We start from the raw sequence: 27,168 nt of genomic DNA on the forward strand, positions 1-27,168 counted from the left end.
AATTGTTTTCTTTAGAAAGTGGGCTGCAGGTACCTGACTTCAAAATGGGGCAATGGAGCCTGTGAGGTGACAATAGGAAGGAGTGCAGGGAAAGAGGACCACGAACATATTGGATTGGGTCAAACCAAATTTTATTCCCTGGGAATCAGTTGATCCTATCTTGTTTGTCCCTAAGTACAAATGACATTGAGTGTTTTTTTTCTTGTTACTCCTAACAACTCCCCATTTTTGCTGAGCTCACTTTAGTTAAGAGCAACTCATATGAAGGCATCTGATCTCATCAACAGGAACATGGACTAAATAGTACTAGATTTGTGAAGGCAAATTTTCCCTGCTTTCCTCAATACTTGCAAGTCTTTTTATCCAAGGGCACCCTATTAAATGCCCTAGATTATTGTCTTGTCACAGTTGCATGCAATAGCTAAAACTCTTCCTGCCATGCTACTCAAATGGTCATTTAAAGCCATTTTCCAGCATTCAATATTACCTGTGAGATCAGTGATGGTAACAAAAAACATTTTAGTCCTTGGTAGCCAGTTCAAATCCAGAATATGAATCTTGTAAGGCTGGATTTATGAAGTGATGGAAGGAGGTAATGTCAGGCTGATCCCAGTGGAGAGGTATGTGTGTGTGTGGTGGGACAGTGGATGTTACTTGGCACTCATTCTGACTGTCCCAACAGGCAGCCCCAGGAGTAAAATAATGATCTCCTCAATGCTGGTAATGTTACTCCTGAGTAAAAAGACACCAACAGGGTGATGTGAGGAAACACATGCTGTTTGCTTTATGCTGTATCTCTGCAAAGCATGTTCTAGCTGCAAACACATACCTACTGTGAATCCTGGAGAGGATAAAAGAAAACCAGATTGGGCAGCTGGATGAAAGCCTCCTTCCTTTCTGCCTCCATTAAGACGACAGAGTTCATTTGAAATAGGTTGACCTACATGCAAATCAGTAATGCACAAGGTAATCATATAATGCAAGGAATGGAAATAGAACAACAAAAATTGCTTTGGATCCAATATTTCATTTGAATCTAAATTAATCTTGGTGATCTTTTAGTACACAATATACCAAGAAAGGCAAAGAGTATATTAGATTACCTACAGACAGTCCACAGTCATAAAATGTTTAGAAGAAAGCACTCCTTATGGCACTTCCACTTTTTATTTCTTCACTGACTCCATTAAGATACAAAAAAAATAAAATAAAAATGTTTCAGTCTAACAATGAAATCTTTGATGACATGTAATTAAATAAAAAGGGACACAAGCCAAGGGAAATATTACAGTATAATATCAGAACAAATTAGTCCTGGATTTAACATTATTTTGACATGAGAGAGAAATACATCAGGGGAAGAATTTTTCCAAAGTACCTTTTCACTTTTGATTTAAATTTAGGATGCCTAAACCTACTGTTAAGGAAACTCCTGTGGACATGGAGCTTGCCTTGCACTTCAAGTTAACCAGGATCAGATGCCTATCAGTAGCACTATTCTGCTGTGAAAGTTTGCAAGATTCAACCTTTGGTCCATATTTAGTTAAAACAATTCTTTACACATAGTTTATATTCAAGGTTGAATCAAAATGGCACTGCAAATATAATCAAAAACAAATGTGGTTCATAGTAATTGTCATCTACTGCTATTTTTTGTCCAAAACTTGCATAAATGTCAATGCTATGTGTGACATGAGTTATGTATGGCCCTTCCTGAGAAATATGTATAATTTCTAACTGTGCATAGTTAGCTGTACAAGAAACACATTTCATGTTTTATTTGATTTATCTCTTCCGCTTGTCTATTTGTTCCTGTACTGACTCATAAATTTTTTAGCAGGAACAAATATGATAAGAGTAATAGGCGAGTATGTGTATCTGCATATGTCTCTATATATGCATGTAGTATATGGACTCACTGAGACTGTTTTGGCTGCTGGACAACTTTATGTGTTATTAATCAGGCATTAAATTGATTTTGATTGCATTCTTATTCTGGAAGGATATTCTGGAAGGATAATTCACAGATACACATCAGGCTTGGATTCACAGAAGAGCAAAATGGCTTTATTGAGTATAATAAGTTATCAAAGTGCAACAGAGGCACAATTATGTGCCTGAACCATGATTATGTATCTCATGTTCTAAGGACTATTTCTAAGTGCTTACCCTTTTTCATAATAGTGAATGCATTCTAGAGATAACCCTGTTAATAGATGTGATTAATTTTACTTTCCTCTGTAGTTTTTAACCTCTTTAAATGAATAATGATGGAAACTATCTAAAATCCACTGTTGTAAAAAGGATTACTGCTACTGACCTATGCAGGGGGAAAATTTGCCAGTTGGGAGGAAAGTGGGAAGTGTAGAAGGAGAGGAAAGACCCCATTTTAACTGCATTGTGCTCCTACAATGTTGAGGAATTGTCCGTGTCTCATGAGGGCAAGTTGTCCTGATAGTCACAAAGCCCCTTTCCACATCCCTTTCCTCTTCCTCATCAGTGTTGCAACAAAGAGCTGCCATTGTAGCCCAATCACTCCTGGTTACAGTCTTGGGCTTCAGGCATGCCCTCGGGTACACGTGTACACCTCATTTTAAAAAGAGCCCTAATGAGATTGATTTTCACACTTACTTTGCACAGTCAAATTCTGAAATATGAAGGAATTGTGAACGTTTGGCATTTCTGGTAATCAGTCTTTATGGAACACAAGTATCATGAGGAAACTATTTTAATTTCAGCATCATAACATTAAAACTCCTATGTGGTCTGTAGGGAATAATTTAGATTAGGAAACATTTCCTTATCTACAATATTGATGTCTACATCCAGCCTAGCCATTTCAGGCTCCTTTTATTGTCAACAAGGAAACATTCCCAGACAATGATTCTGCTGACCTATTTATATACAATTATTTTAAAGGTAAGATGAAAGTTAGATGAGGTTGATCCCACCTGTAGTTTTCCAATTTAGGGAAAAGTGGGGCTTTTTTTCCAGCTAAAACTGGTCAGTATTTCTTTCATTTCCCTTTTTTAAATTTCCATTTACTTACTACTACAATACTCAGATTGTGCTTAGTGCCATACAGACACACAAGAAATGGCCTTTTTTACCCAAAAGGTTGCAATTTATTTAAATAAATAAGCAGACAATAGTTCATATGTTGTCTTTTATATGCTGGCGTGAATTGCAGTTAACAGTACTGGAGAGAATAAAAGAGCAGCAAAATGATTTATCACAAGTTAGTATTTTAAAAAACCTCTTGATTTACCATCCAAATACTTCATTTCAACTACAAATAACTTCTTGCACAACCACTGGCTTTAAGTCCTAGGAATGTGTATGTACACGATGAGATAAAAGGAATTATTATGGTATTAACTGTAGGTAATAAAGATCAAAGGTTACCATCATGACTCTTCCAGAACTACAACTATGCTTTGTCTCACTGAGATACCTTAACTGTCCTGAAAATGTGCTAAACCATACTTAAGGTGATATTTATATTGGCACTGTTTTCTTTTTAGTAGTTCAGTACTAACTTAAGTAAAAATTTTCCATCAACAAGTGCCTAAAAACTTCAATATTCTCCATATAGTTTGTGGCTGATTTCTTCTTTCAATCCCACAGTCAAGTCTGCATGCATTTTCCTCAAAGCTGTGTGTTTAATCTTTCCTGGTGACATTCTGGTAATGTCAGCAGAGTGGTCTGGAGGTGAAACAAAACTGTTCAAAAAGTTCCTTTACTGTTTTTACATTGAAGAACCATTATGCCTTTCTGATGTGCAACAAAAATTGTGTAAGTGGAACTGGAAGTATAAGAACACAACAATAATAAAAAGAAATCCCCTCCATTTTTTTTTGAGTTCATGAGAAAAATCTTTATGAATATTTCAGAATGAATGTACCTGACCAATGCTAAATAAAGTACTTTAAATAAGTTTGACAATAAAAACTTCTAAATTAATACTATTTTTCTCTTGTAAGTAGTCTTTGCTCTCTTAAACAGCAGTATAAAATTATTGTTTTGAGCCTGCCCACAGATAATTCATAAGCTCAGTGACCACTGTTCAAGGGAATTGTTGTAAACTGTCCTTTCTTCTCAGCCAGACAGCTTGAAAAAATAATTCCTCTGTTGGCCTACAACTTTTCAATCTTTCTAAAAAGGAGCTGTGGTGGATAAGAATTATGTTGGTTGGGACAGGAAACTTTTTAGAAAACACCATTTTCAGTATTTGGGGACAAGCACCCCACTGAGGCTCTGGGTGCTGAGGCTGTCCCTGTTTTTCCTCACTTTTGCCCCATTGCAACTAATCTTTTCCTAAAGTTCAAATATATGGGAGAAAGTAGTTTTTTACTGTCTACTTGCAGGTGGTGGAAAATATGTGTCTAGTTATTATTTTCCATTTTAAATTATGCCATTCTGGTTTTTGGGGGCAATAATGCAAAGTGTAGCCTGCTGCCTGGATCCTAGGTGTTAGTCCAGAATTACTGACACAATTCCTTGGACAGCTCAAAACTTGGACATCAGTCCCACAGAGAAAGGCTGCAGAAAGGAATACAGTACTGTACATTGCTGAAATGTGAAGATAGGTGCCAAATAGCTGACTGAAACAAAACCCAGACAAGACTTATGTGGGTATGGTGGGAAGAAGAAAATGTTTTTTTAAAAAAAGGAAAAAAGCCCAAATCACAAACATTACCTCCTCATAACATCAAAGTCGTTGTCTCAGCTTTTGTTTCTTTTTACATTCATTATGGTTTCCAGACACCCATTATTTGTGTCTGTTCTTCTACAAAGAGTCTTTCCTAACTATTGTGATCTGTACACTCTGTCACCTCTGCACATTTTCCTCAGTGGAATCTGCCTGGGAGAGGTGAAGGACGTCACTGCCAAGTCATAGGCTTTCTGATGTGTGGTGTAGCACATGGCAGCACAAAGAACAGTGATAGCCTTCTTTGTCAGTGATGCTGGTGTTCAGGGTCCCAAGTCCAGACAACACAGAACATGTCTCAGACTCTGGAAGGAATGTTGAGTTGACATGAACGATAGACAAAGAGTTACTTCTCCATAGATAAAGCAACAGAAGATGAAGAAATAATCTCAAATATATTACAGCTCAATTTTCAAAAACTCCTTTTCTTTCTTCCAACTCCCTGCTCCACAGGAAAGTGATAATTTTTTTTTTTTTTTTCATGAGCACTCTTTGAGGTGCTAGGAAAGAAGAAAAACAGGTAAAGAACTCGGACTTGCCTAGCTATGAGAGAGAGCACATCTCTCCTCTTGAATAGGAAGGTAAAGGGAAAAACAGAAGGGTTCTTATGATTATTGGGAGAATAAAACAAAGCAGTGTAGTTGAAATGAATTACTCCTTAAACAGATGAGAGAATAGCTAGCAGGAGGAAAGTTATGTCAAATTTAGATCCTTTGTCCTGGGACAAGGAATCAGCTATCACATTCCTTACTCATCAAATGTTTTGAATTTATTTCAATCAATAAAACTTTCAAATTTTGCTTGATCAAAACAGATTCCTGTTGTTTATTTCTTTATTTTTCATGTCAGGTTATTTTGAGGGTGGAAATGCACTTTTTTCCTCTTACAAAAGCTTTCATACATAGTCATATGGTGAAGGTTCTTCTCAGTATTCATATACTTTCTTTTCTTTATACATGTCCTTTCACTCGTCTTCTTTCTATTTCCTATCTGTAAGAGGAAGGAAATATTCAAATATAAAGAAATATGACAACTGTTGAAATAGTTTTTCTAAAAACTCTTCAACATTCCTTCTCATTTAATTTTAGTAGTGGAATCTTCTTTCCATTTACGTCTAATAGCTGTAACTCAATACATTTTTGATTTCTTGATGTAAGTTAAAACCAGTCCAATGCAATGACATAAAAATGTCACCAAGAAAAATCAATAAGATTTACTCCTCCAAGAAGTATATGCTCTGTCATTGACACAAAATTCCTTACATCACTGAATAGAAGCGGATGGGAAGCTGAGTTGACCATTATCTACCTGGCTGAACATCCACCATATTATGTTTTTCTTTTGATACAATATAACAAGTGCAAAAGTTTACTTTTCATCCTTCCCATTGTGTCCACATAGTTGTTTTCTGAAGAGAGTTATTCCACATTATAAGCAAAATTTGCTTTAAGGTGTGTGTTTGAGGAAACTCAAATTTGTTGTTTTTCCAGAGTATATTAGATAAAAAATAAACCCAGCTGTCATTTAAAACAAATTCTTACTCAGAGCAAAGGATTCTATGCTACTAGAAATTTAAAGGATTGTGTCTATGAAACAGATTACAACATTTATTTCCAGTTGGATTTTACATCATAAAATTAGAAAATCACAGATATGTTTGAGATTCTAGATTCATCTAGATAGGTATGGCAAGCCAGACTTCAGAACATATTGGTGAAGGCTTATTTTAGCATACAATCAGTCCTACATGTTTGTCTGTAAATGCTCCAAAAGGATCCTCCACTTTGCTGGGATTAGCCAAGTGTTTAAATTTGTGTATGTGTTTAGCACTTGGAGGGTCAAAGCTGAATTTCTGCTGCTGAAAGGCATGTGGAAAGAAGGATCTTGGTATAGTCACACAAGGGCCCTCAATAATCAATGAAGAGAAAAAGCCACCTTCACTGAGCAATTCTTTCCACTACTCTTAATCGTTGGTCTCACAAAGGCATGATCTGCCCTTTGGAGATGTCCATCATTTCCCTTTACAGACATAAAGAGCCTAAAAAATCCAACTCAGTCTTGATACCTTATTTTGGTTGACATGAATCCTATCCTTTGCTGTTGTGACCCCATTGCTTTAACAGTTACTGTGATTGCATTATCTTTATGGCTCACCCAACTCATTAAGCCTGCTGATGGCAGAGGTGGTAAACATCTGTTCATCAAAATGCTGTGTGTTCCATGGACATGGTATGTCAAACACATGTTCAAATACATGTTGAATAATACTGGTTCCTCTTGACTTGCTGATTCAAGGCATCCAGTTTAAATGCTGCCCTGCATTTTATTCAATTTTCCTTAAGAAATTTGTGGGCAGTATATAAGTGTTAAGAACATGCCCTTGTCATTCTTTGTAAGGCTATGATAAGAACAAATACTGTAAGTTTAGTATAATTTAAAGACAAGCTTTATAAAAATTACTTTATTTAACTATGTATATTAAATAAATAAATTACTTCTTTCCTATTTATTTGAAAAAAAAAGAGCCTTTGGCTATCTGCTTATTCAAAATATGGTAAAACATTGTCTTCTTTTGCTTGTCTCTTGACATGCAAATTAGATTAAAACCAGCAGAGCGATAACACTCTTACAACTGTAAGAATGATGTGCTATATCAAAGTGAACTTTGCACATACATTCTATGCTTAGGAGTATACTGAAATGTGAGCTGCAAAAGTGGCAAATTAATAAAACCAAGCAAATCAGAGGAGTCAGATGTCATTCTATGCACAATTCAAAAGGGCACATACAAACCCTCAAGAGTGCGTACAATATATTTCACAGGAAAAAAACCAAAACAAAACAAACAAAATATTCAAATAACAAAACAAAAACACCCCAATAAAACAAACCAAACACAAAAAGCCAAACCCCAGTTCTATTTTATTTCTAAACTGAGGTCAGCTGAAGCACTCACATGGTGTCCCTGCCATAGTGTCCTGGTGGGAGGCTTGGAAATAGATGATCTTTAAGTTTCCTTTCAACTGAAACCATGGTAGGATCCTAAGGTGTAAGTTGTGCAGGAGATTGGATACAGACAGGCAACAAGTAGCTCTGGCCTCATGCCAGTGCTGAAAACAACCTGTTCTGTGGTCTCAGACAAGTTATCTTCTGTGATCTATTTTCATTCCCCCTCTTAGTAAAATGGGTATAATTTAGATTTGCCTATTTCCATAGGGTAATTCTGCAGGATCAGAATGTCATTTGAGCACTGAAAGGCAAAGTGACCCACTTACACAATGCTCAATTTTGAAAGATGAACACATTTGTGTCCAGGGCAGGTATGAAAGTGTGAGGGAAGCTAGATAATAAAGATATTGTAAAACTTCTTTTCTTGATTTTCTGTTCTGAAAAACAGTCCAAGGCTTTTTGTTCTTTTCTTCTTCAGGCTATACAATCAAACAAAAAACATGACTTTGCCACATCTCAGTATAAAATATTTCTGTCCAGGGGAAATTCTGATGCTTTCTAGCTGATGAAACATCTTGCCAAGGGCTGTTGGGCAGGTGAAGAAAACTTCCTGCTCTGGTGTGCTGCACTACAAGGTTTGATGCTAGCATATTCTGATGCCTAGGTTGAATCCAGCATGGCTAAGACAAGACTCTGGAAGCTTTTCCTCAGGGTTATAAGGTTCTGGTTGGCGTGTGTCCCAGCATCTGCAAGGTAAGAATCTTCCCTGTTTTCTGCTGGGTTTGCCTTGCTAGAGCTGCCTTTGTGGCCTCTACAGTCTTCATATTTCAAGATTCTTCAGTGCACATTCCCAGTGTAACTATGAGTTATTGGGTTGTTTTTTTAAAGAAAAATAATTTATAACAGGCATTAAACAATGTAAACATCCTATTTTTAGCTGCTGCTAAAAGAGAGGCCATTAAGCCAGGACCTCTTTTCTCTGCTGTCCTAAGGATCATTTGTATGTAAGGGGGATTGTGGGGGATGTGATGTAGGGGGGTTGTGTGCATAGTTGTGAACAAGCACAGATTAAAGCAGATCACTTCACCCAAAAATTGTCTTCAAAATCAGACAATGAATCCAAAAGAGCTGATAAAAATTCTTTATGAATAAACAGAATTATGCCATATGAAGAGATATTACTAAGAAAAAGTGAAAAAGAGAAGAAGGGTTTTCTTTGCCTAATGAAAAGGGTTTTTTTTTTACCCCAAATTTAATAATTAAAAGGCAGAGTAGATTCCTGTATGAAAACAAAACGAAGAGCAATCTCTGTCATTTTACCACCAGGTAAGCTTGCTGAGGTCAGCTCCTGGCCAAAGTGTATGGCTGACCTCAGCGAGTTTACCTTGTGGTAAAACTAACAGGCTTTGATCTTTACTTTGTTTTCACCTCAGGACAGCTCCTGCTTGTTAGTTACCTGAAGGTAAAAATCACACCTTCTTTTATCACCAAAGCGAAGTCTGTGAAGCAAACAGACTGGAAATAAGAAGAAATGAGAGCTGATATATGGCATACAGACATCAAAGGAGGGGATGCAGGGCTTATTTTGCTTCCTCAAGAGGAAAAAGGAAATTTAGAAATACCATAAGAGGCTTCTGCCTCTCTCTCTCGCTCTCTCTCTCTCTCTCTCTCTCTCTCTATATATATATATATATAATATAATATATTCTATATTGCAGAAATGGTGTGATTGAATAATATTTACAACTACTTCATAGTAGTGTTTTAGACAAAAAAATGAAAAAAAAAACAAGGAAAGGGGAGAAACAAGGTAGGAAAGCAAGGAAATGAAGGGTAGAGTAATGATATTGAACTGATTCAGATTCTTTGATGGGACTTAAAAAATAGGAATTTGTAAGGAAAAACGTGGGATGGGCTGCATTTGGAGGTGCCCTGGATGGTGAAGCTAAAAGAGCAAACATGAGCAGCAAGCCCGTGACTGCATTAGGATAGCAAGATGGGATTACACCACACCAGGGGTGGACTGATTTTGCCCATGGGAAACCCAATGGAATGTGGCCATGAACCATGCTCACAGGGGAGCAGCAGGTGGGAGCACAGGACACTGGGGACTACTTTCTGCTGATAAATATTGCCGACTGAGCTGTTTCACTGTGAAGGACGTAGAAAAATACTCTAGGAAGGGAGGATCTCATCACAAGACTCAGTGATGGAAAGAAGAAAGGCAGGAATTTAGAAGAAGGAGCATGTGGGGAGCCACTGCTTAGTCTTGCTCTTCTTTCCATCATGAAAGCATGCATTCAAAAATGTTTACCATTTAATATCTGATGAATTTCTATAATTTGTCTGGTGGTCCAGATTGCTGTAACTATTTCAATACTGTCATAAATAATTGAGGTTTGTCTAGTTTTGGGATTTGAGGATTTTTTTGGTTGGTTGGTTCCTCTGTTTTAATCAAGATCATACTTCTGTGAGCCCTAATTTAGTCAGGTTATACATTTCAGAGCAAACAGCTTTCTTTGCCTAAGTACTTCTGTGAACTGAACACTCTGCCCTGAGGCAAGCAAATCCAAAGCCAAAGAGGGATGCACCCTTCATATTCTGCTAATTGATTGAAGGGGCAAATGATCTATAGGAAAAGTTGCATCATTAACTTAATTGAGGGCAAAGCCTAATTAGAGGGGAAATGAAGTAGACAGAGCCAGAGACACAGCAGGCCTTCATGTGAGATGTCAACAAACAGACATTGTAACTAAAACCAGACAGAAACCGAAGCACTTCATTTACATCTTTAATTTCAGTGTGAAAACATTTACAGTGATTGTGATGTGTTTGTAAGATTGCAGAGGAATGCAAAAATTTAGCAGAGTTAAACTGAAATCAACAGGTTTTAGAGCTGCAGAAAAAATCAACTGAAAAAAGTTGCTTTAAAAAATCTTGAGCAAACTGACTGAAGTTACTTAAGACTACGTTTGTGCTTCTCTAGTATATTTGAACTCTACATTCCTGAGGAAATCCAACAAGAACTGCACCAGGAATTTTACAGTAGTGAATAAATAAACCAAGTAAATTGTGGTGGACCATATTGCTTCAGTTTGACTCTACAGAATTCCTGAATGAAGAGATAAAATGTCACTTTTGTACATTTGTTCTTTAAATGGTTACTCTGTGCAGTTACTTTTCTGCTGTTTCCTTGCTTGTGCAGAGGCTTCACCCCTCGGAATCATGAGCTCCTGAACTGTAAACTGGTGATGTTAAATTCTAGAGGCTTGTTAAGTATTTTAGACATTAGTTTAATATCTGAACTAAAACAGGTGGCAGAGGTCTTTTCAGGACCTTTTCCACTGTGTTTTAGGGGCTTTTTTTGGCATGCAGGTCCTTTTTTTACCAACTGCAGGAATACAAACAAAACCCTTTCATGAGAAAAGCCACTTAAGTAAAATGAGGAATGCAAGCAGACATGTTTTGGCTACAGTGCACGTCTTTAAAGTATATAGGCATTATTATACAATTCAACTGCATTCATATGGGTATGAAGCATTCTTTCAAAAGCTGGGCTTTGAGCCTGCTCAGAGATATACAACACATTTTTGCAAGTATATATATAATTAAATAGTGTGTAGATATGTTAATAAATGGAAAGGGTAAATTAATTTCATTGTGAAAACCAATCCCCCACAGAGCCAGAAAAATCATCACGCACTAATTAACCAAAAAAATTTTTGAGATATCCTCTTTTATATTCTAAGGAAAATTATCAACAGTTTGCAGCTTCACAAACCTCACATTTTGCTAATCAGTGTAATTACTTGGCAAACAACAGACTCATCCACCTGTTTACAGCAACTTGACATTAAATAGATGCTTCTATATCTGTATTTTATTCTTCATACTTTTTGTCCTCTCTAGACAACAGAACCATCCTCATGTCCCTTCCTTTTCCATGTAAATCAACACTTAGCCTTGAAACTTTATCCTGGATCTGCTGGTGCAGCTCTGAAACAAGAAAACCCCCTATGACTTCTTGGAGGATTTTATTAGTGTTGGATCACCATGTAGTTCTCAAATGAATTTGAATTTATCCTTAAGACAAGTGAAAACCCCTTATCCAACCAAGATAACACTCTGTCTCTCAAGTCTCCCATGCAAAGCTTGAAAACACTTTAGGCTTTTTGCAGAAGACAGGAAGGGGCTCCACTGAGTACAATATTGATAATTATGCATGTTGTGTGACAAGGCGCTCTAAATGAACCTAAAGCTAGCCTAAAATAAATGCATATTGCTCCATTTGTGAGGCTAAAGACCTTCAGGGAAAATCTCCTTTTAGTTCCCTTAAACTACATTAGCTTAAACCTCATTTTGGTGGAAGATGGAATTTATAAAATTATGGGTTTCAAGACAGCAAAAAATTACAGCAGTCTACAAATCACTGGAGCAGTCTTTCCTATTTCAGCTGTGTAGTAAAGTTTACTGTAAACTACATAACAAGAGGAAATCCTGCTTGGATCATACTGGAGTACAATAGTTGAATGTTAACACATTTATAATCACCTGTCACATCCCTATGAATGCATCATTGTGAACATGCGTTTGGATCTAGGACAGCATCATTAATCATCGTTCCAAAAAAATCCCACAGTAGTTAATTATTTGTCTCAACATATTGCATTTAAATTATCCTCCTCATTAAATCAATTATGAAACAATGTAAGTATCCTAATTGAGCTACTAAGAATAAGAACATTGTTGCAAAATAGAAATGGAAAGATACTACCAAATGACATCCTGATTTTCAAGTACATAAAGTGTTTTTCTTTTACTCTTTACCAGAATTCATAGAACTTGGGAATTAAATTAGGAAAGCTTTCCAGGGTGTTTTAGCTGGGGTTTGGCAATATGCTGCCTTTGTCATGTGGCTTTTTACAGCTTGGAACACAAGCAGAATCTACTTACGTGTGCTTGTACTATAGACTGTAAACATCTTATGATGTAAAGAAGCTTTTAATACTTCCCAAAGAAATATGAAAAATAATGGCAGCTATTGAAACCCTTATGTTTTTGAAAACATGGTATCTGTATATTTAACTCATTTTCTCAAGAGTTAATTTGCTCTCACTGAAGCAAATATTGACTTGTGTGCATCTGAATTTATCTACCCCAGGCTCCCCTTATAGAAAGCAGACAGAAATAAACAGTTTTAAGATATAGTTCATCTGACATATTTTAGACACCTGCTTTGGGATAAGATGAATTGTATCTTAGAACTACCTGTTCTTTTCCCATTGAACCAAAAGGGAGCCCAAGACTTTTAGGTGTCAAGATAAGGATGTCTGCACTTCAGTAATTCAAATTTCAGCCTAAGACCCATAAGCCTGGTGTACAACACAATACAGGTAACATGAACTTGAAAGCTCAAAAGAAACAATGGAGAGATGCAGGTCTGTCACCCTGAAAACTAAAGCCTTCTGATAATGTTTTCTTAGTTTTAGTTACTTTCCAATGAAAGTTCTGTAAGCATGAGTTGTTTATCACATTCCTTCTAAGAAACATCTTTTGATGGATGTTTGGTATGACCAGTGTGATTGGGAAGGTGGTAACTTAATTATCCAATCCCTGGTCATTGTCAAGAATCTATAAATACTGGAGTCAGAGAATAAAGGTTGGTTCTTTCCTGTTCTAACACTGGGAAGTGTTTGTGTGAATCATTTAGTGTCCTTTAGTGACACAGGCCTTTGATTTTTTACACCTGTAGCATCACAGAAGATGCGAAGCTATACCAAGGACTTGGTTGTAAGAGTGCCGGGACACAGCCTAGAGGTGCCCATAAAAATAGAAGTATTTCAACTTCTGTTGTTGGACTTTCTGCAGTAAAATCTACTGTGGTCTCTTACTGCAGTATTAATTTCACCAAGTACATGAAATCACTCTAACCATTTTGAAATCTCAAATTTAATGTCAGCTGGAGCCTGATTTAACTTCAATATTGTTGCAAAACGATTTCATACCCTCCTTACTCTTTCAGAAAGGAAAAAGATATTATTTAGGAATGTTTTGTTTTGCCATCTCTAGCACTTGATTTTTCTTTTTTTTGAGGTAAAAATACTGTAAGGATGATTCACTTCAGCAGCAAATCTGTCCCACCTTCAGTAGTAACTTGGGTAATTTTTGCTTCTTTTTCAGGCATGTTCCCTACATGTTCCCAACAGCAGTCTCTGTTTTGAGAAGTGCAAATGAAATTTTGTCTGAACAGAGCCCAGAGCAGGTATCTGGTCTGACTCTTGTTTTCTCACTAGGGCCACCTTTCCACATAGGTAGCTTAGACCTGATAGCCTTCTCCTCTGGCAGAAACAAATAGTCCCCTGCAAAACCTAGAACTGCACAGTGTGGGACAGCCCACTTATTTTTAGCTTTCTGTCTCACATCTGGGTACATCAGCAGCATGGCAAATATCTTAATCTTTAGAAGTGAAAATCTCTGAGCATTTCCTTCCACAGAACTGTTTCCATCAACTTTTTCTGCATAGCAATAATTATTGGTAGATTCCTTTCTCTTCTGCCCAACAAGTTGCAACAGGAAAATCTATATAATTTTCTACCTTTTGCAATTTCCAGAATAAAATTAGACATGTTACATATTTTGTTAGTTTTGTGGGTTTTACAGAGGGATGTTTTTTGTTTGGTTTTTTTTGTTGTTGTTTTTTTAAAAAAAAAAAACCAAGGGGTTTTGTCTCAAAACAGAACCTTGCAAAATGAGCAGCAATCTATAGGGTTGGGATTTTTATCATCAATAAAATTTAAAAATAACTAGGGAATAAAAAAGATATCAAAAAAATAATGTTTCCTTTCATAGAAACCATAATCAATGTTAATTTAAAAGCATCTTTTCTATAGGTCTACTGTAAATTCCATCTTCCAAGTTTTCTATAAAAATTAACGTTTGTCAACAATTACCACTTGTTGCTATATAGCACTTCTTTAAAAATATTTGGAGATACTTACTGTGCTCTAACTATTGGCAAATGTTGATTGTTAATAGCTTTTATTATATGTGGTCTTGTTGGTGAAAACATGATGAAGTTTCAGAATAATTTCATGCTAAATCACAATTCATTTTATTTTTTCGGCATTGTAAATAGTTACATTAAACTTGCAAAACAAAACTCTAAATCCAGGAAGGAATAAACTGTGTAGAATTAATTGATTTGGGAATGGTTTCTTTTCCTCACTTTCTGCACACACTAAAATTCAGGTCACTGTTCATTTAATAAGTTGATTACAATAACAGGACATAAATTGTTAATTAGGAACTAAACATCACTTTCCACAAAGGACTGACATCCTCCTTTCACATAAAACATGCAAACTAATATTTTGTGCAAATAAACGTGGAGTTTCGTGAACACAGTAACAAAGCAAATTTGTCCAATTTGCCAGATTTACCAAATTGCCAGATTGCTTTTGGATTGAGGAGGTACAGACTCTTTGTGAGCTTCCCACAGACAAAGGCACACTGCTCCTCAACACACTGACAGCTACAGAGCCAGTTGCTGCTGTCTTCAGTGCGCGGAGGCTTCAGCCCAGGAGGCAGAAACATCGGCTAACGTGAAGGAATAGGGCCAGCCTTGTTAGCAGGGCTCTTTCCCAGGAAGTCAGGAGCTGATCAGCTCTACGCTCAGCAGGAGATGTCAACAAAGTCTATAGAAATTATGATGGGCGTTTCAGATTACATGAAGAAATTGTGACTTTCTCAGAAAGGTCATATGTAAAACATTCTCCTTAAGTACATGCTCCTCAAATTAGATCAGTGGTTTGCACAATATCATTTATTTTATACATTGCTTCTTATCAAATAGAGGAAAAAAACATCTGTAAAAGTTGCTTTAGAAAGAAAACAGAAGTCAAAGAAAATGGAAAGAAAAGAAATAAAATAACAAGAACTTAAAATTCAAAGAACTTAAAAAAAAAAAAAAAAGGGAAATGTCTGCTCTTCTTTCTGCTGGGAGGTGGGCTTTGCCCACAGAAAAATTAGTGTGGATATTATAGTGGTGGCAATAGACACGGCATTTTCAATACTTCTTTGTGGCAAAGAGGGGAAAAAAAAAAAAAAAAGAAGCAATCAAACCCTCCTGCTGCCTGAGGCATGCTCCTGAGCAAAACCCAGCTCCTTAGGCTTGGGTCAGGGAAGACAGGATTTGGCTCAACAGGATGCATGAGTGGATTAACATGACAAATTAACTGTTAATCCCAGTAGTAGCCAACTATTAATAAACTCCTCATGAACACTACCTTAGCGGTTTGAACTCTCAGCTCCCAGGGTGTTTTGAGTTTGGAGGGTGAATATGAACTTGTCTCCTGTCAGAGGCACACTTAGTGGTCATCTGGGTGAACAAATACAGATAAGTCCATCCTACAGCCTTCACAAAGGTGTTGCATTCTGTAAGAACATGCACAAGGCACTTCAGACTTTGGATCTAAAAGAAAGAAGCTATTTTGCTAGGGGAAATAAGTTGGATGGAAGTGCTCACAGCCTGCCAATTTATTCATGTTGGCATAATAGCCATTAGCTATTAATGTTTTTCCACTGGAGAGCTCTCACTAGCTTCTTTTTTTTAAAATCCCCACAATTTATTACCATATTATTTGTTAGCAACTTCTTACCAAATCAGTAAAAAGTATTTTAGATATCATTGGAAAATTTCCTTTACTTTTTTGGAAATGGGAATTAGAATGACAGTTCCCTGAATCCACCTCTATTTCAGTTGTTTGCAAGTTTGGGTTTACTTTTCTTGCAGTCAGTGGAAAATCTCCATGAATACAACTAGAGAAAAAGAGATTTCAACCACATTAATTTAAGTTAGAGTTTTCCAATTTATATCAGTTAGAGGAGAAAAAAGATGCAAATAATACTTACTATAAGTTTTAGTTCCAAAAGCTTATTTAAATTTAAATAATTTAATTTCAATTTTAATTCTAATGAAAAAGAACAACAGTTGTGTGACTCAAGTGCCAACAAAAAGAGGTACCTTGGACATAGTTACAGAAGTAAATCTACTTCTGCCTTTACTGAGTGCTTCTCATTAAACTCTATCAGTTTAATGAGAATTTTATTCCGAGTGATGTCTGCAGGACTAGGTCCTCCATCTCTAATGACTGAATGTCTCAGATATTTTTCAGTCTTACAGCTAGTTTACATCCCTGCATCTCTATACAGTTACATTACAAGCTTTTATTGTCCAATAAAAAAAGTATGCCAAATATTGCTTGAACACACAAAGTATAAAATACCACAGAGAAATATGTAGCCAGTATTATGATAGGGAGTTTTTCTTTTGTACAGTAAACTATTTTTAAAATTATGCTTTAAACAGTGTATGCTTAGAAGGGAGGGCTTTTGCTTATTTGTTAAATTCAAAAGGATTCAAGAACTGCATTGTTCTCAAGACATGAAGCATTTGGTATTTTTCCCATAATGTAGGAAAACCTTGTTGATGGATTGTTATTAAACAATTCAAATTTTATTATAAAAAGAAAAAACAAAGCAAAACAAAAGATAAAAATAAATGAAATAAGATGACTTTTTGAAAAAAAAAGCAGACAAAAAAACCCACCAAAAACCAAAAAACCCCACACCCAAACCAAAACCCCAAACTCAACAGGGTTGCAAGAGAAGAACAAGAGTAAAAGTTCATTTCAACATTGTGATTTATAGGGAAAGGCTCAGCAGCTTACATAAAACCAAAAGGGGAAGTAGTTGAACATTGGGTCAAATCTCCATTCACATGTTTTGTAATAAAAGGCTGACTGTAGCCTTTGAGCCTTGCTTCCAGTCACAGACAATGGCAATTGCAGAGCAAGACTAATAACAGGATTTAGCATAAATCCACCACAGGAAGTGAACATTTGTACTGGCAAATAATTAGCCATGGAACTTTTTATGGCAGCATCAGGATGCTCTCTGTGCTTTAAAGCATTGTCTGCAATTGTGATCCTGAAAAAAAAACAAACAAACTCTCTTTCGTTCCTTGTAGAAGACTTTTACCTGTAGATCACTTTTTACAATATTTTAGTAATTTTTCTCCTTATTCTAAATCAGTAGCAATAGTATAAGTATTGAATTTGCATTTGAAGGTTTTTCAAAAATGTTCTTTTCTTTTCTTTTCTTTTTTTTTTTCCCCTCGCTGATGCTTTTTATTGCAAGGTAAATTGTGTTTATTCTGCATGGCTAACAAGTGGGTTCAAAGCAACACTTTGATCTTGAACCCCTGCCAGATTCCAAGAGCTGAAAGCCCCCCTGTGCAGTAAAGTAGACCTGTACTCACAAAGCCTGGCTAATTTGCAAAGGAATGTCAAAATTACTGGCACAGCTGACTACTGTGGTGCAGTACAGTCTATAGTTTTTCTAATGAATGGAGGTCTTCTTTTCTCCTTATATTTACGTGTCACTTGTTAGAAAATTAATTTTGCATTCTCTAGACAAGGAACTTCTGTCATTGTATTAAAACAAACAAGCAAACAAAATAAATAAAATTTTAAAAACAGACCAGCTCCTGTGAAATCTTTACTTTTCATAAGAAATTATATTCTGGTAGCCAATACAATTAGATCTGAAGAAAGCAGTCCATCAGTTCCTTTGCGTTTTACAAAAACTGCAAAGAATTCAAAGAATTTTTTCTAGGGAAGAATATGCAGGTTTTATGTAAGTGCTCTGAATACGTTTCTATACCTTTTGTCTTCCTCCATTTTGCCTAGTGAGAGTGATATTCCTTCTCTTGGAAGTGAGTTACATTAATGAAACTGAACAAAACTCCATCTGATTTCCATTGCCTTTGTACATCTACTTCCTAGACACTTGACAAAAAAAGACAACAACAAACAACAAACTAAAAAGCCCAAATATAAACAAGCAAAAAAAAAAAAAAACCAAAAAACCAACCCCAAAACTCAAACCAACCCAAAAACAAATTAAAAAAATCAAACAAACAGCATTCTCATAAAACAAAGTCGTTAACCAAACCACCTGTGAGGAGGTTGTTTCCTTGATGTATTCATTCAGAATTCAAGAAACCAGAACTATTTATGATGGGGGTAGAAATTTCAACCTCAGTTGTTTGGTATGTGCATCACTAGACTACTTCAATGAAGAAAAGCAATGAGAAAATCCCTGGATGCTGAATCACAATGGAACTTGAAAAACAGACATTCAGAACTGTTTGTCTATAAACCTGGATCTGGCTCTGTAGAGGTCAAGGAGAGTGCAAGGTACCTCAAACCTCCTAAAGACTGCAAATCATGACTGCAGTGATCAGCTGGATGTTCAGCCTGCACCATGGGAGATATGAAAGGAAGAAAATACCTACAAAGCTTCCACACCTTTCAGGGTTTAGACTTTATCTGTTCAGCTGCTAATGAAAGTGTAGTGTATTCCTGTACAGGGCTTTTTATTTGGTTTCTTTTTTTCCTTTTGTATAAATAAGCAAGATTCACAAACGGATGGAGAAAGGAAATAGTATTGGCTATAATGCCACAAGTAAGGAACTGAGGCACAGAAAAATTACCAACAGGATTTTCAGAAGGATTAAAGCAGCATGACTTTATTGACTGTGCTGCATTAACATCAAATGTGGTTTGACCCTCAGTGATTTCTTCAAAGTAATACTGGAAGCAGAACAGGAACCAAACCCAGGTCAATACTCAAGCCACAAAACCATAATTACTCTCCTTATTTCTTTTCTATATTTAGGAGGGGAAAAAAAATAGTGACACATGTGCTTGTAGGGTGACCTGTCATGCTGCTAAGTCTCTACTTATGCAACTTCAGTCCCTCTCATTTAAACTAATTCTAATTTTGAATGCTGTCTTTGGCATTCTGCCTTGGACTTCTCACAAGGCTTTTTTTGTGGTACTTTTTTTTTCTTTATTTTCTTCCTCTTTTGAGAAGGGAGATAGTAAATGTGAATAATTATTTCTCCATAAAGAACAGAGCTTTTGTAGTCACATTTGGCATCACTGTGATTTCTTGCTTTAAAAAAGTTTAGACTAAACCCATGACATTTATACTATGAAAATCCCTAGGAATCCAAGTGAATCATTCATTTGAGCTTCCAGCAAAAAGTCATAATTTTTAATGTTCTTTTTATGGGACTTGTTTTCTGTGTTGTTTTGTTTGTGTTCTTGGAGAATTATGCTATGAACACTAAAACTAGTAATTTCATTTTTTTTGATGACTCATACTAGATATCTAGATCAAACTGGGAATTTAATAAAATCATTTTGAAAAAGATCAGTTTGTCTCAGGATAGTTACAGAAATATAATAGCCATTCATGGGGAATGTGTAGAGTAAAAGTTCTGGAATGCAGTATATACTATGTCTATATACTTAAAGAGGAAGAGAACAGAGAGAAGTCACTCAAGGAATGGAGAATAGGGTCAGATTTTGAATTCAAAATTCACCCACAAGCTTGTATCACAAGCAGTAAGTGGATCAATAACACTATAGCTTTTCTGCTATGTTTTATGGCTAGCACTGTCTGCGAAGACTGAAGTGCATCTTTCTTCAATTAACTGCAATTATATGTACAAAAACATGTTTTCCTCAGCATGTAAGATTTATATCTATAAATTCAGAGTTATATTTACCTGCATAATAAAATAACAATAGCAATGACAATAATATCTTAATGTGCATTTGCAATTGAATGCTACAAAGTCAGCAGAATTGTGTTGGAAAATGCATCAGTGCTGGGAAAGAGCCAGTATATTTGCAGACAAAATAGTTACTGACAGTACTTTGGGCATGTAGAAAAGTATTTTTAGACTGTCTCAATTTTCCCAAGATGAATCTGCTTGGTGATTTTGCAAAATATTCTGATTGGAAGGGATCCAGACGGCCAAGTCCATATTTTAAGTAAAGGACCCATACAGGGATTGAGCCCACAACCCTGGTGTTATTTGCACCATGTTCTGACCAGGATGACATTTGCTGTCATGATGAGCAGGTTTATGTTAGTATGGTTGTTCTTTAACTGCCACATGGATTTAATCTGTTTTTTCTATGGAAGATCCTCCACTAGCTGTGTGTTAATTTAACCAAATTCTGAAAATTAGTATACCTTATATTTTTTTAATTCAAATTTGCCTTTTATATATCATCTTATAAACTCAGAATATGCCAACTTAGATAAAAGTGGCACTCCAAATACAGGAAGAAAGAGTCTTATGTTGCTCATTCTATTGGCATTAATCGATTATTTAGTTCAAGTAGGATAATTTTTTCTAATGAGATTGTATTGGAATAAAAAATGGGAAGTTCCATGAAAAAAAAGAAATTTATTTTCATAGTTTCTTCCATAATTAAATGCAACTGTAATAAAAAATCATTATTGAGAATTTTTAAAATGAGGTTCCAAAGAAAATGTTTCTGTACAATATAGCAATAAATATTTTTATAATAATTTGTAAAAAAAGTCAAGTGTTTGTTAATTAATCTTGTAGGTAAAAAAAAAAAGAAGCCAACAAAACAGTCAATGTCAGTACAGTTCATCTAAAGTGTCCCCTGTCTCCTTTGATAGAAGTCAAGCAGAAATAATATATATTATGAAATATCAGGACAAACAATTCAGGTCCCTTAATTAATCAGTATAAAATGCAATATTAGAGCTTGGTGCTCTTAACAATCACAACCACAAAATTGGTACTTCCACACACATTGATGATTCCTACAAGGAGTGACTGGGCTGAGTGTAAGAGTAAGCTAAACTATGTGAGTATGTTTGCATGGTCAAGACCATCCAGAACTGATCTTGTCCCACTTCTGCTCACAGTGAGCAGAAATAAAATGCTGTAGCTTCTGTTTTTTGGAGGTTTTTTTGTTTGTTTGTTTGTTTGTTTTTGGGGGGGGAGGAGGGAAGACAAGACTAAAGGCATATATACAGGTATTTCTATATTATCTATTTATAATAATATTTTAAATAGAAACCCAGTTTATGCAAAACCCACATTTTTAAAGGGTAAGGAACACAAATCATAGGGAAAGCAAAGACTAAGTCTTTTATTTCAGCTAATATATTCCTTTGCCTCTGAATTGGTTCCCTTGAGACACTGTTCTGTAGGTTAATAATGCTCACAATTAGAAAGTGTTTTCCTGATATTTCACCTAATTATACCCATCCATAATCTCTTCCTCAAAACCTCTCCTCATTTTACCTCTTTGGCATCCTCTAAACAAGTCTTTTCTTTCAGCTTGGTCTTTCAGCTAAACAAGCCTTTTCAGCTCAGTAGCTGTCTATGTAATACTCCACATAACTGGAATCCAAATCTGCAAATTGCTGAGTAGCCCCGAGTTTCCTTAATTTACAAAAGGCAGTGAAGATTCTTACCTTCTCACAAGTTAATGCTCACAATTAATAAAAATATATGCATTTAAAATAAATAAAAAATTCAGCCTTGCTGAGTGTGTAAAATATCTCAATACGTAAACTGGTTTCTTTCCAGTACTCTTGCTCCATGAAAGCACAGAATTACAATTTTGGTAATAGTTATTATAAAATATTTCCCTTCAGGAAGTTCTGTATCTACAATGTGCATGTTCTGGGAAGAACATAGTTTGCTCTGATAATTTTCTGGGAAGACAGGACCTTTAATTTTAAATGTTCAAAAATAAATCTTTCACTAATACTTACAGGCCCAATTACGTGCGGGTGAATGCCACAAGTCCTGGGATAGATTCTTACATATGCCAGCTTCCACAAATTAAAGACTCTTACTTTAGCAATACACCAAGCTGCAGTATCTTGGAAAAAAGTGGCTATAATTTTCTTAGATATTGTTTAGCCACCACAAAAATCCCTTTTCTCCTTTTTCTATTATACTGCCTGTACTAGAGAATAAAGCTGTCCCTAGTGAAGGTCTTGAGGTACATTGATTTTCCATTGTTTTTAAGTATCTAAAGAGAAAATACTGCAATCTCTATCCTTCTGGGATGTGGGGATGCAGTCACTTAGGTGCCTCAAAAGGATAAACCATATGTTTTGGAAGAAAAAGCCAAACAACTAAAAATAAAGGTATGCATGCATAAATGTGCATAAACTCCTTAGATTTCTTCTCTTCTTTAGATTTTTGGCAAACTACACAAGAGAACTGCTTCTCATGTCAACCAGAATAGTGTCCTGCTCAAGAGCTGTAAGTGGAGGCAGTGTTTGCTATAAAATTAGTATTCACATGATTAAGGGCATAGAAAATGCTTCCAAGATTGTCACTAATGCCAGAAAAAATATGAGAAGCCTCTAAAGTTATTAGAAGTCTAACAATGGCAAAGTTGAAAGACCTTTCACACAACTCAGACCCCTACCATATAGATCCCTAACCACTCAGGAATGTGGATACACTTAGTGTAAATACATGATCAACTCAGTGGTGTGTTGTATTTTTGTATATTCAGGACTGACAGAAAAAGTGGATGAACAGTCAGGTAACAGAGTCTGCTGCCAATGACACAAAATTATTGAGGACAGTCAAAGCTGACTGAGTAGAAATGTAGCAGGATCACAAGGTAATAGGGTTTCTGAGGAGCAAAACATCAGGTAAAATTCAATCTGAGTAAGCAGAAAGAAATATAGAAGGAGAAAAATAACCCTAACTAAATATACACTTTCAACTACATCTTATCACCCAGGAAGACACTGAAGTCATTACAGACAGATTTAAAATAATCTTTAAGTATTAGTGGCTATGGAAATGTAATTTTAATATTATAAAATACAAGGAAAAATATTGAAAAAAACCCAACAACATCCTTATGCTATGTTATAAATGAACACCATAGTCCTATTTAGACTTTTTTTTCTGAATCTGGACCCCTGTCTCATAAACACCATAGCAAAATATAGAAACCAGAAAATTAAAATCAATAAAATCAAAGAATAAAGTCCTTGCCTTGCCTTGCCTTGCCTTCCCCTTCCCCTTCCCCTTCCCCTTCCATTCTCCATCACCATGAGAAGACAAGGAGGAAAATGTGCAGTTGGATGCAACTGTTAAAAAAAAGTTGTGGAGGACAGATTCTTGTCCTCTGACTCAGGAAATCCCTTAACTGCAGAAAGGGAATACTGTTACTTTATATTTCCTGTTTCCTTATACTTCCTCTCTCAAGCAACCTTTACTAGGCACTGTTCCCACTGATTCCCAATTTGTGTATAAAGGTTTAATTGCTCCAAGCCAGTGCCTGAGTGTATATTTGAGCCAAGTGAGGAAAATATGGACCTTATAGAAATTGCTAAAGTGTTTGGCTTAGGTTTGCATAGTCTGTCTCCAACACATACTCCATTATTACAAGACTGCCTTTCCAATGCTCTCTTCTTCCAAGCTGAGCAGATCCTGGATTCCAGCTCCTCAGGGAGCTGAGGACCCTCTTTATTTTCCTTTACTAAGAGTGCTTTTTCAGCTGTCCACAGGCTCAGCCACTCAGTGGCAAGATATAACAAAGATGGATTTGGGTAGTGAGAAACAAAGACAAACATTAAAAATCTCTTCTTTATCCTGCTCCCAGACTCAGCATCAGTCCCCCTCTATCTTCCCCAAGTGCCACAGGTCCAGGCAAGAGGTGGGGATGGTCAGTGCACAGCAGTTTCTCTCTTCTGCTCCTGCCCACTCACATTCTCTCCCTCCACTAGTGTGGGCTCTCCATGGGCTGGGATGAATGAGGCACATCCTTCTATCATCTTGGGGCTCAAAGAAAAGCATAACTGGGTTTCTGGTGGAGGACCTCTTGGGAGGTCACTAGAAGGTCCCAGCTACTGTTGAAGATGTGATGTTAGACTTAACATACTTTAAACCTAAGTAAATAACCTTACTAGTATGGATATGATTTCAATACAGAACTCTCATTTTCTATGACTATGTTTCACTGGAAAAGAGACTATACATGTGTTTGAAAGGAAAGAAAAATATAAAATCGTCATTCATATCTCTATCTCTCTCTATCATCTCTATCATCTCTATATCTCTATCTCTATCTCTATCTCTATCTCTATCTCTATCTCTATCTCTATCTCTATCTATCTCTATCAAAAGATATATCAAATTAATTGTCTATAAATTAAATAGGATAATATTTTCAGATAAAACTCTTGCCCTGAAGATGATTGTCCCAATAAATTTTTCATCAGGTCACCTTTATAAGCTTTTCTTCATCAAATAAGCTGTTCTGTCAACACAGCTAGAGATACAGGGAGAGAAGTAGCATGTCCTTTTGAAGCAAGTCTTCTAATCTGACTGCTGTATCATTTAAGCCACCTGTTATTTGATCCCTGACCTTGCCATGAGAAATTGCTTAGTAGTAGGTTGCAGACTCCCATTGGCAAACATGCTGAAAGTGTATTCAGAGAGTGGTTGTTGATTAATTATGCATTCTTCATGTCACTGAGATCTCTGAGCATGTCAGAGGGCTGGAGACAGAAGGAGGTGTATTGTTTCTGATTTTCTCTACTACATAACATTCTCAGTTTGCACAAACAGAAGGGTCAATGCACCTTGCTGTTTTTAATAAAACTTGGAGATGGTGTGTTTATAGATGAAAAACTCAGAAATCTTATGTGAAATCAAACCAGTGAATTAGACACCCTAACATCTCCAGACTAATGCTCATGGTTGGACAAGGTATTCTCAAGGTGAAGGAAGGAGAGTGTGTATATATAGATATAGATGTGTGTCTATGTATGTATGTATGTGTGCATATATATAATATCCTAGTTGTTCAAATAACTGTTTAAGAGGAAAGATCTGCAGCCAGGGTTGTTTGCACAAAGCTGTTTCTCAGGTACCCTGAGAATCTGAACCAATAAGATTTTGTGTGAGAACATGTACAGGAATGTACAAGTCACAGGGCCAGAAAAGCAGCAGGTAAAGAAGAGCTTGGCTCTGGAACATCCCTTTCCTGGGGGAAACAAAATTTTAAGGAAGATCTATGTTGTCTAGTTCCTCTTAATAAAAATGTTTCTGGTTTTTTTATCCTAAATTTCTACTGGACATAAAACATGAAGCCACCTATATATAAGAAAACCCAACTGCAAACGCTACCCTGAACCATCAACCCACTGCCCCACACTGTGAAGCAGTGACTGGACCACAGAAATAGTTTGCAATAAACAGAACCCCTTTTGGTTACCTAGAATTAATTGAATTTTCTGACTAGTACTCTATTCAGCATTATGTCATATTGTATTTGCTTGGGCCTTTCTGTTTCGATTTTTCACATCCTCAAACAAATTTTGACCCCCATCTTTGTTTAAAACAGACATTGAGCACTGTGATCATATGGTGCCTACTCAGACACCACCAACTCTTCTGGAAACATGCAAACTTGAATGCCTTAACAATGGATTACTTCTCCAGAAAGTGCATTGTTAGATTTTATTTATTTATTTGTTTGTTTATTTATCTATTTGTTTGTTTACCATGAAATGTAATTTTCAGCTTATCCTGGAGTGATTAAAGTTCCTCATATTTCTGCACTGTATCTACCCGTCCTAAGTAACTTAAATAACACTGAGTTACTAATAAATTTTGTTGCTTTCTTGGTTTCAATGAAAATGGGAGGGGAACAAGGGAAATGACCATAGAAAACTGGAGAGGACAGAGATGTTAAAGGTATATGGGAAAGCTGAAAGCGTAATGGTTGAATCAAAGCCTATGCAGACAGATCACTAGTGATTTGGTATCTAAACTTTTGCCTCATTTCCTGAAACAGCACTTTCTAAACACAAATAGCTACTAATGCTAGTCCACCAGTCATTTAATATTTCAGCTCATTTTTAATACAGTTTAGTAATTTATTATTGATCATTGTGTTCTGATAACTCCTTTTCTTCATACTTTAAAACCTGATAGTGTCTCATCATTATCAAAAGGTTTTAAAACAAAACTGTCACCAGAAAGTCCAGGAAAAAGATAATATCATAATTCAAACTGTATTTCTCTAATTATGATGTCCTATTATAGACAGAAACATTTTTCCTTTCATATAAATATTATTTTCTTTAGTTTTCAATGTAGTCACCTCATGTTATCCTTTGTGGATAAATAGAAATGGCTCACAAAGAATAATGAAAGAGCCTACAGCTCTTGCATTTCTTCAGCATCCCACACTAAAGGACCTTCTCCTAAAATACAGAGAAAAGCATAATTAAGTTTTTAAGGATGACCTTGAATATGAGATGCTAAATGCTGAAGGTCTGCAAGTGATAAATAGACCTTTAATACTTTAGCTTCCATTATTATGAGAATCAGGATAGGTTGACAAAATAAGGTCTCATTAGAGAAAAATGGAAATTGCTTGGGTAGGGAAAAAAAAATTAAAAACTGAAGGTGGCGTGGGGGGGGCGACAGGTGAGTGGACCAGTGGGGAAATACTGTAACAATTATTCTATTTAGGTGAAGCACAAGGTAGCAAAATGTGAAAAGATCACAGGGATAGGAAGATAGCTGGTAGGGATGGGGCAGAAAATTCCATCCTCTG

Source organism: Parus major, chromosome 1 (genome assembly GCF_001522545.3).
Source record: "Parus major isolate Abel chromosome 1, Parus_major1.1, whole genome shotgun sequence".
Lineage (NCBI taxonomy): Eukaryota > Metazoa > Chordata > Aves > Passeriformes > Paridae > Parus > Parus major.